We start from the raw sequence: 10,881 nt of genomic DNA on the forward strand, positions 1-10,881 counted from the left end.
GGGGTGGGGGGGTGCTGGAGAGGCTTGTTGGGAGAGTGGGCAGGGCTCTGGGTGGAAGTATCCCCTTGGCTGTGGGGTGTGGTATCCCCTCCAGCTAGGGATGGGGGTCTCTCCCTGGAGGAAATGGGGGAGGTGTCTCTGGCTGAGGTGTGGGGTGCTGGGGGGTAGATGGGGCTCTGTACGGTGGTAGCCCTCTGGCTGTGGGAAGTTGTATCTCCCTAGCTAGAGATTAGGGGTGACTCCTGAAGAAGGGGGGTGTTGGGAGGAGAGAGACAGGCAGGTCCCCGGCTGAGGTACAGGGTAATGAAGATTTTGCTGAGGGACAGACAGGGCTTGGGGTGATATCCCCCTGTTTGTGGGGTGTGGTATTCCCCCGGCTATGGGTGGAGGTGGCTCACTGGAGGGAAGGGGGGAGATGTTGGGCGGCAAATAGGTTTGTGGCAGGGGTAGGCACCTCCTTTGGGGACAGATCTGTGGCTGGGGGGGAGCAGATGGCTCTGGCTGGCGTAGGGGGCACTGGAGGGGCTCTCTTGGGAGCAAACAGGGCTCTGGGTGGAGGTATTCTCTTGGTTGTGTGGAAGTTAGGGGTGGCTATGGTAACCTGGAGAGAAGAGCGGTATTGGGGGCAGCAAGTCTCATGTTGGTGGCAGAGGGGGTCTCTCTCTGGCTTTGGGAAGGATTGGGGACAGGCAAGTCCCTGGCTGGACGGGGTGTCACGTGCCCCTAATTGTCCTGTATGATGAGTTCGGTTCCATACCCCAGTAGAAGTTGCGGGCAGAAGAGGGCCAAGCGAGGTAGGGGCCGCACTGAGTAGTGTGCTGTGAGGTTAGACCTCCCTATTCCGGTGGGTCAAAGACTCTCTTCATGGGGGGGCTTTAGGCTGCTTTTCTCCCTGAACATTCAGTTTCCGCCAACAGCTTCTCCCAGGGGTGTGATGGGTTCCCATGACTGCACCCTCCCTGCTCCTAACCAGGCTGCTGTTGGTGCTCCAGGGGATGCAGATGTGCATTTGGAGCCAGGAGCTAGAAGGCACCAAGCACACCTGTGAATGCTGGCTAGATTTGGGGAGTGCTCCGTGCTAAAGTTTGACGCATCATACTCCTGATGTTGCCAACCTCTCATTAAAAAATCACAATTGGCTTAAAAATTATGAGAATTTTTTTTAATTAAACAATAATATATGGAGATATCCTATCTCCTAGAACTGGAAGGGACCCCGAAAGGTCATAGAGTCCAGCCCCCTGCCTTCACTAGCAGGACCAAGTACTGATTTTGCCCCAGATCCCTAAGTGGCCCCCTCAAGGATTGAACTCACAACCCTGGGTTTAGCAGGCCAATGCTCAAACCACTGAGCTATCCCTCCCCCCGATATTTCTTGTGTTCTTTTATTTGGTTTCTGAGCCCTTCGGGTGCACTCTGGTTACCTTCCCAGGCTTCCTCTGCAAGATGGAGGGCTATTTTTTAATTCCTTTCTATTATTTTAATGAAAACTGAGGTTTTTCACCATGACTCCAGGTGCTGAGGCTTTAAGAATAACACTAAATAGTGTAAAAAGCGACAAAGAGTCCTGTGGCACCTTGTAGACTAACAGACGTATTGGAGCATAAACTTTCGTGGGTGAATACTCACTTCGTCAGATGTCTGTTAGTCTATAAGGTGCCACAGGACTCTTTGTCGCTTTTTACAGATCCAGACTAACACGGCTACCCCCCTGATACTAAATAGTGTGACACTTGCAATATAATCATGAGGTGTAGCAATGCAGAGCTCACAATATATGAAACGTGTGGAGTATCTGTAGAATAACAAAATAACTATTGTATGCAATAGTCCCACAAGCTCACCTTTATTTATCTTCTTACGATTATAGTTAGAGCATGCAAAAGGGGCAGAATAGATTTGATGTAAGTGGGGTAGGCTAACAAACTAATTACTAGAGAACTATACCTGACTGTGTTGTACAAAAGGCTCAGTTCCCCCCTAAAAGTAGCCAAGTGCATTGCTGTTGTGCAATCCCTAAGCTGGTGTGAACATCATGGCAGTTATGAATGACCCCTGTCTAGGTCTGCCGAGTTCCTTTGTGACGTTTCACGCTGTCTTCTAAAGAGGCACAGAATAAGCTTGTCCATGCCTAGACTTTGAAAGCTGGAAAGTACAGCTATGATCAGCTAGTCTGCCTTTGAACTTCAGCCAGTGATTTCTGCAGTGGAGGAAATTATTCTTTGCCTATTAACATAAGTGAATGCTATTGAGCCCAGTAATTTGTGGTTGAACTTGAGCATATATTTAGACCAACACCCAGTCTTGATTTTTAAAGACTCCGAGCTATGACTAATTTGGTATTTCCCTTAATAACTGTCCCAGTGGCTAATTAACTCTAGCTATTACATGTTGCCTCTCACCCAAGCATCTTCAGCTCTAGTTTTTTTTATATTAACACTCAGTGCAAGATCAGTTTTTCTGCTGCAAATGGGCACATGGATCTGTACTCACGTAGTCTTTGGCCTACTATATCCATCCAGGGCATGACTGCTTCATGGCTCTCTAGGCCAATATCACATCCTCATAAGGACGTTAAATGAAACCCAGTATTAGTACAATGTTCGGGGGAAGACTTTAAAATGCACAAGCATTCAGGAAATCCACAATGAAGTGTCAAATGCAAACCTGGTGGAAGCAGTTGCAATTTAGTTGAGTTCAAACAAAGTTGCACCTGCTTACACCTAGCCTGAAATTAGTTGAAGATTCCAGGAGCTTGATTTTGGTCTTCATGGCAGTGACCAACTTGGATGTGTTTAGTTCCTTGACAGGATATATATATATATTTTTTTAAGTCCTCTCTTCCTAGTCCTCCGTGGTTACTAACACTACTGTACTGTCAGAAGACTTCAAACTCCTAATCTTGGTGGAAGTTATCAGTTTGGTCTTTTGTGTTACTATCCTTTACAGACCTTCTAATTAATTTTTTTATAGTATTGTTAGGTTTTTGTCCTGAATCAAAATGGTGATACCAGTACAATAGTAATAATAGAAAAATATATGTATTATTTATTCTTAGTCTTTCTGATTGTGTTTTTATTCAGCACCAAGCATACGATCAGCACTTAAATAATAAAAAATGCACTGTGGGCTTTTCCAGGTACTTATTTCCTGTCAAATACAAAGCCAAATGGAAACTCTCCAGCTGAGTTTAAATCGGCATTAATTTTAGCTTCGTGAGCATGATGGGAAGCGTGTGGAGAGAAAGTCTTTCTCTTGGAAAATATATGGCTATGATGTCTCTTCCTGCGTGTAGTCTAACCCAGGCTAATCTGATGTCACTTTCTTTTATGTGATAATGTGTGGTTAGTGAGTTAAACCAAAAGACACTTGAACACCTGAGTTGAGGAATGTGATCCTTCCTTAGGGAGACTGAGTGGAATAAGATTTAGATACAAAACTGCTGTCCAGGAAAAGAACTGAGGGGAGATGGCCTACAGAATAGGGCAGGGTACAAAGGAAAGTGGTGGTGCTAAGTAAAGGTGTAATGGTGTTCAGGATGAGATGCAATGACGGAATTGCTTTCAATTCAGTGTTTTTTTCCATCATCTGCATTCAAATAACTCCAGTGCATCTGCTTCTGTTCAGAGCCCCCTATTCAATAAAGCACTTCAGCACATGCTTAGCTTTAAGCACACCAGTAATCCAACCCCTGCTCAGCAAAACACTTAAAGCCCCATTGACTTCAGGAGGATTTAAGCATGTGCTTAAAATTAAAAACCTGCTCAAGTGTCTGGTTGAATAGAGATTGAATAATACTCCTGCGCTTTGCTGAATTGGGGCCACAGAGAGAAAGAGGATGATTAGACTCACCTGGAACTCAGCTGACTTTGGGCTTCTGCTCTTGGCATGGCCATGAGCTTCCTATGTGACCTTGAGCACGTGGCTAATAAAACTTCCTTCCCTTAAGGGTGGTTGTGAGTGGATTGACCTTTGAGCTCAGATGCTGCAGTGGCAAATGCTCTAGGAAAGCCAATGCTTGAGAATAAATAACTTTCTCAAGCTGTGGGAGAGTGAAATTGAAACTAGTCCTTCTTTGACATCAACCTCCGGCTAGTAGATGGGAAAACTTATTTTTGAGCCCTCTAATGCATTTGGTAACAATACACCTTGGAAAATGGGAAAATCTCTTGGATCTAAACAACTCTGCCCAGTCTTGGTTTATCTAAAGAACCTCAAGGGGTAGGAAAGAAGGATCTCCTGTCCTTAGTAATATAAACCTGTTGCAGCTCTCCTTGAGCTGGAAAATGACAATTAATTCACACAGGAGTGCCTTTGTATTAAAGTGACCACGCACTTTGCATCATAACACTGTCCTGGTGGCATTTGTTTCCCCAAGTAAATATCGTAGTTATGTGTGCTGCTAATCTCTGCACTACTGTGCAAATATGTAAGTGGATAAAACTGGCTGCTTCCTGCATGCCACGTAGAATAGAAGGCTGTGGTGTTTGCTTTTTTGGGGGTGGGGGTGTCATATCGGAGACAATAGGGAGATCCTGAGAACCATTTTCTTTTCTTGCAAGGTGTCTAGTGCGTCTTTGCTTCAGCTGGTTCGGAAATATTGCAAGAATAGACTTTATCATACTGTTTCCACCTCCGGCTTCAATGAGGAAGTTCAGAGATACACACATGCTAGTGTCTCACACAGAGTATGTGTAATGTCTCACTGGATGCTTGAGCTTCAAAAGCTAATGTTCTGGTCAGTCATTATTTCATCTGAATCTCGTTGCCTGTCCCTAGCATAGTAGCTTCTGAAATGCAATGAAAGACACAAAGAACATTTTGGGTTTAAAAACTTTTCTATGACAAATGCGAAGTGCTCAATACACGGGTAAGTAGGTCTTGGGAAATTCCATGGTCTGTGTTATACAGAAGAAGGTTAGATCACTAGATTATCACATGGTCCTCTCAGGCCTTCGTCTCTATTAATCCAGTTTAACCAGCACATGAAATGGGAGGAGCGAAGAGGGTGGGGTGTTTTTGGAGGGGGAGGGGGGGGATTGTGTGGAGTATGTGGGAAGTAAGTGCTTGGTGCCGAAAGTATGAATTAAGTAGAGAGAAGTGTAAATTAAGTTACAGCTGTAAAATCCACCCTGGCAAATCAAACTCTCTCTCTCTGTGTGCTCCAGGTTTAGACGTAATGACTCAGCTCTCGTAGAGAGTTTAAGATGTCATTTTATTTCAGACAGGATATGAGCTGTCTGTTACTCGGCCGCTAGTAGTAACTGGCTGCTTTTTCAGGCTGAAATGTCTGTCGAACAGGTTGGTTGTGTGTGTCTTTCGTTGGATTATAAAATCAACAAGCCACTGCATTTATTAATACTCAGGTTATGATCCCTCTGAAACAGAGAAAAAGGGCTTCCTGTTTGACATGGGTGGAGCAGGTATTTCATTTTGACCAAATATCAGTGCGGTGGGTTTTTGGTGCTTAGACAAGAGATCTCACTGCTAAGGTAAGACGAGGAGTATCTAATTCCTTCTCATGTCCCGAGAAGTGTGGTCTTGGGGCGGGGGTGGAATTTTGATACTTTGCAAAAAGTAACTAGTAAAAGTTCATATTACATAGGCACTTTTGAAAATGTTATTCGTGGTCTAAATCTAATTTGAGGGTATTTAGGAGCCTAAATCCTAATTACTTTCAATGTAATTTTAGGCTCCTAAGGACCAGATTTTTTAAAGGTACATAGGTGCCTAAAAATGCTGATAAGCACCTAAAGGGATTTTCCAAAGCACCTAGGCTCCTAAATCCCCAAATCCCACTAGGTACCTATATACCTTGTACAAAAATCTGGTCCGAAGTGCTTAAGTCACTTAAACGCTTCTGAAAATGTTACCCTGTAGCAACAATATTCTGGATTTTAAACGGGAAGTGGATTTTTTTTTAATAATCTTTTTTTTTTTTTTTAAATATTTCCCAAGTTCGAACCAATAAGATCCATTCCCCCCCCCCCCCCCCCCCCCGGGAATCTGGCCATAAGACTTTTGCTGGAAAAATCAATCTTGTAATCTTCTGGTAGAAGAGTTTCTCTGATTTCACAGCCCTCTTGTTTCTCTCAGCAAAAGCAATCTTATTTTCATAGCAGCAGGAAAGATTCATTACAGAATGTATCTTAAGTCTTCGTTATTGCAAGATTTCATTTACCAGCCCAGTGTTCCTGGGAGTAATGCTTCTGCCAACAACTTGGTCTTTTAGCAGCAAACTCTTCCCGGCCACGTCTAGGCTTTGTAAGGTGCAGGTGATCAGGAGAAAATAACTACCGCATGAGGCAAAGCGCTGAGCCGCTATGGAGCTTTATGAAAGCCAACACTTCTGATTACGTTTCAAGTGCAGTCCCAAGCGTGTGAACCCGAAACGGTCTTAAAATGCCTCGGCTTTTTAGCATAGTGACGGCAGAGGCTCTTTTGTTTGCTTCAGGTGAAGTTTACTGAAGAATCCAGTTCATGCAGTTTGCTGACGTGGCTGTTGAGGCAAACCCTTCAGTGGATGAAGTTTCAGGGTGGCAAGAAATCTCTCTTAAATCCTGGTTTCTTTTGTCAGCTTCCTGGGCTAACAGGTGTGTGCCTGCACCATTGAAAACTCCATTCTGCCATCAAAGTGGGGACTCTGCTGTGGGTTATAGCGAAGACAGGTAGTATAAACAGTAGATGCAGGAAAGAAGCAAGGGATGGAACCCTGGTCTCCCAATTGTAGGCCAGTATCCAAACCACTGGACCATCTTTTCTCACTAGTCCTGATTCGCCTGGATCTGCCCTTCAGATCATTCCGCAAGGCTCGTATTTATTGAGAGCTTTGGAGGAGAAGGTGTTTGATCAGAGCTGACGTTCAGGCAGGGACATGGAGAATTGTTGAAGGATGGGATTTTTGGAGAAGGGGGAGTTAGCAGCTGTATTTTTGCTTGATTGCCTGTCTCAGAATTATGTCAGACTGCTACAGTCTCAGGTGCCCTTCTTAAAAAAAAAAAAAAAAAAAAAAAAAAAAAATTGGAATTTTCTTAAAGTCCCACAAAAGTGACCAAAACAGACAGCCCTGCTGAACTTTGCTGCCTCATATGTGGCCCATGGGCCATGTTCATAGAATTATAGAAATGTAGACCTGGAAGGGACCTCGATAGATCATCTAATCCAGTCCCCTGCACTGAGGCAGGACTACACATTATCTAGATCATCCCTGACAGGTGTTTGTCTAACCTGCTCTTAAACACCTCCAGTGACTGAGATTCCATATCATCCCTAGGGAACTTGTTCTAGTGCATTACAGTTAGGAAGTTTTTCCTAATGTTTAACCTAAATCTCCCTTGCTGCAATTTAAGCCCATCGCTTCTTGTCCTGTCCTAAGTAGATATGGAGACCAATATATCACCCTCCTCTTCATAACCTTTTATGAACTTGAAGACCGTTATAATTTCCCTGCTCCAGTCTTCTCTTCTCCAGACTAAACAAACCCAATTTTTTCAATCTTTCCTCCCAGGTAGTGTTTTCTAGACCTTTAATCATTTTTGTTGCTCTCCTCTGGACTTTCTCCAATTTGTCCACATCTTTCCTGAAATGTGTTGCTCTGAACAGGACACAAATACTCCAGTTGAGGCCTTACCAGTGCTGAGTAGAGTGGAAGAATTACCTCTCGTGTCTTGCTTACAACACTCCTGCTAATAGATCCCAGAATGATGGTTGCTTTTTTTGCAACGGTATTACATTGTTGGCTCATCTTTAGTTTGTGATCTACTATATCCTCCAGATCCTTTTCTGCAGTACTCCTTCCTAGGCAGTCAATTCCCATTTCGTGTTTGTGCAGTTGGTTATTCCTTAAGTGTAATGTTTTGCATTTGTCCATGTCAAATTTCATTCTATTTAATTCAGACCATTTCTCCAGTTTGTCAAGATCATTCTGAATTCTAATCCTGTCCTCCAAAGCACTTGCAACCCCTCCCAGCTCAGTATCACCCAGAAACATAAGTGCACTCTGTATGCCATTATCATGTTGAGCATAACAGTAATACAGAGATTATTTTGATTCTATGAGGCCACGGAATTGGAGAAGTGGCTTATCAGTAGAGAGGAAAAGCTTCCCATTGGTATTTTAGCAAAAAGGAGACAATCCCTTGAAACTACCCAATGTCACTCTAGATGGGTGCTGCCTCCACTAATGAGGCATATTCAGCATCAATTTTATTATTTATTTGCATTTTTGTAGCACCTACGAGCCCCAGTGGTGCTAGGCGCTGTACAAACACAGGACAGAAAGACTGTCTCTGCCCCCAACGAACTTACAATCAGACTCAAGAATCCAAGCCTGTCTGGGTGTTCTCTTTGAGGGTTCCCAGATTCTTGAACTTGCTCTGTCCACCATGACGGGCCAAAATAATCCAAATTAGGTGACCTTTCAGGCACATTGCAAAAGATCTCTGCTTTGAGAGGGCTTCTGGAAAGGGATGAGGATTTGCTATAACAATGAAGAGGCTGAAAGGAGTTTTTGTTGGTGGCTGGTTGACTGAGTTCCTGTGGAATGAATGTTTTAATGCTGCTGGTACTTCATTCTGTTATATAGCGAATGTCTTAGGGGACCTAGAGCCCTGGAGAGGTGTCTTGTATCGTTTTAAATCTAAATAAAATCTGTAGGGAGATTAAAATAAAACTGATTTCTTTGCATTAACATAAATGGGTATTTGCCAGCTTTAAATCTGTCGAGGCTCATAACGCCAAATTTCAGTCCCAGGATTGTTCTTTCTGCACAGTGCACACCCTTGAAAGTCAACATCAGGATGGCTGCAGGCTTGCTTACAGCTCTCCTGCTAAGGTGTCCTTGATCCTTGTAGCTAAAAGCAATGACCTCTACATCCCTGGGACATAGATTGGATTTTCCCTTGCCTTTAGAGATGCGGCCACTTCTCTCTTGGCACATAAAACCTCACACAGCCAAGAAAACAGGAAAGCTAGAGATAACCTTCTTCAGCCCTCTGAACTAATAGCAGGTGTCTCATTCCACTTCAGGACATTAACCGCCTGCATCTGTGTAATTACACAAGCTAAAAAAAGGCTAAAATATCTGGAAATCTAAGGTGAGTAGAAAGTGGTAGAATCTGGTGAATGATGCTCTCAAAAAGTGTACAGGTTCCTGTTTATCTTAAGTACTTATCAGGGCCCCAGTTCCATAGCATGTGAGCACCTCGTAATCTTTAATGTTTATCCTCATATCCCATGAGGCAGAACAGTACTATTACCCCCTTTGTACAGATGGGAAAACAGAGAGACAGAAATTAAGTTACATGCCTAAGGTTACAAAGGATGCCCATGGCAGAGCCTGGAATTGACCCTGAGTCTCCAGAGTCCTAGGTTAGTTCTCTAACCACTGAACTGTCCTGCCAGTGCCAGAAATATACTCCTATACCTAAATTGTGTGTGTGTAAAGTTTGACACTCCCTTCTGGATTGAAGTAAAGCACATATCACATTCCTATGAATGCCCATCACTCCGTACCTACGGATACACCTGTCTCTCTTAAAAGTCCAAATGAATCCATGGTGCAAATAGACCCAACTCCTGGTGAAAGCACCAGGAATCCTGTGTATTCAGGCTGAGGCTGAATTTTGCCCTACCAGTTGTGTAGGAATAAGTTCTACTGAGACCGCCAAACTAATATAGCCAGCCTTATGTCCCATGGTAGGTAATGATCTGATGAAACTAATCGAACTGCAACTACCTAACTATTTAACCAACCTAGAATTTAAGTTGTGTGTCAGCTAGCCTCCACACATGTAACTTTATTCCAATCTCCATAGCGTCTTTCAATCCTCCCTCATCTTTGTTGTAGTGGGAAATAACTATCCGGGATCTATAGTACATAATAAAACAATGTGTATTATATAGTATTGCACATCTTCCGTAAATGGGTCTGAAAATACAAAATCTTTCAGTTGCCTTGAGGCCAGCATGAAAATAGTTTTGATCTTTATCCATGACTCTTAGATCTGGGGAAGACTGAGAGGGGACATAACAGTTTTCAAGTATGTAGAAGGTTGTTACAGGGAGGAAGAAAAATTGTTTTTCTTAACCTCTGAGGATAGGACAAGAAGCAATGGGCTTAAATTGCAGGAAGGGAGGTTTAGACTGGACATTAGGAAAAACTTCCTAACTGTCAGGGTGGCTAAACACTGGAATCAATTGCCTAGGGAGGTTGTGAAATCTCCATCATTGGAGATTTTTGGGAGCAGGTTAGACAAACTCCAGTCAGGTATGGTCTAGATAATTAGTCCTGCCATGAGTGCAGGGGACTGGACTAGATGACCTTTTGAGGTCCCTTCCAGTTCTATGATTCTATGATCGAGCAAAATATTCTCCGTTGGATAGGGCGTGAGTCTTCAAACCTGCTGGTGAGATTCAAAAAAGTTTGGATAAAGTTTTGTTGTTTGTTTTGCAGTTTTAATATTTACTGCAGCTGCTGTTTTAGGTACAGGATTGGACACGAAATTGCTAAAATACTCCAAGATGGGCTGTTGTCGTGATCTATCCAGCATGATCAGAAGCAGAAAATACTGGAAAATCTCACAAGAACCAACTCATGAGATTTCAGCCCAGCTTTGCAGACCCAAGAGATTTGGATAGTCCAGAGAAACAACCAAAATCTCCACATGTAGAATGTCTGCAAGATATTGGAGCTAATATTCCACACTGGAGCTGGCTGAATATTTTCCAACAGAACATTTTTTCGTTTGTAAAAATGCCAATTAGTGAAAAGCGAAACATTCTGTGAGAACTTGTTGGTTTTTGTGTGGTTTAAAAAAAAATCAAAACATAGCGTTTTCAGTTTTCATTTTAAAACTACTTTTCATTTCAAATGTATGTTCT

The sequence above is a fragment of the Terrapene carolina genome, unplaced genomic scaffold (genome assembly GCF_002925995.2).
Source record: "Terrapene carolina triunguis isolate 2854851 unplaced genomic scaffold, T_m_triunguis-2.0 Scaffold836, whole genome shotgun sequence".
In the NCBI taxonomy this organism is placed as follows: Eukaryota; Metazoa; Chordata; order Testudines; family Emydidae; genus Terrapene; species Terrapene triunguis.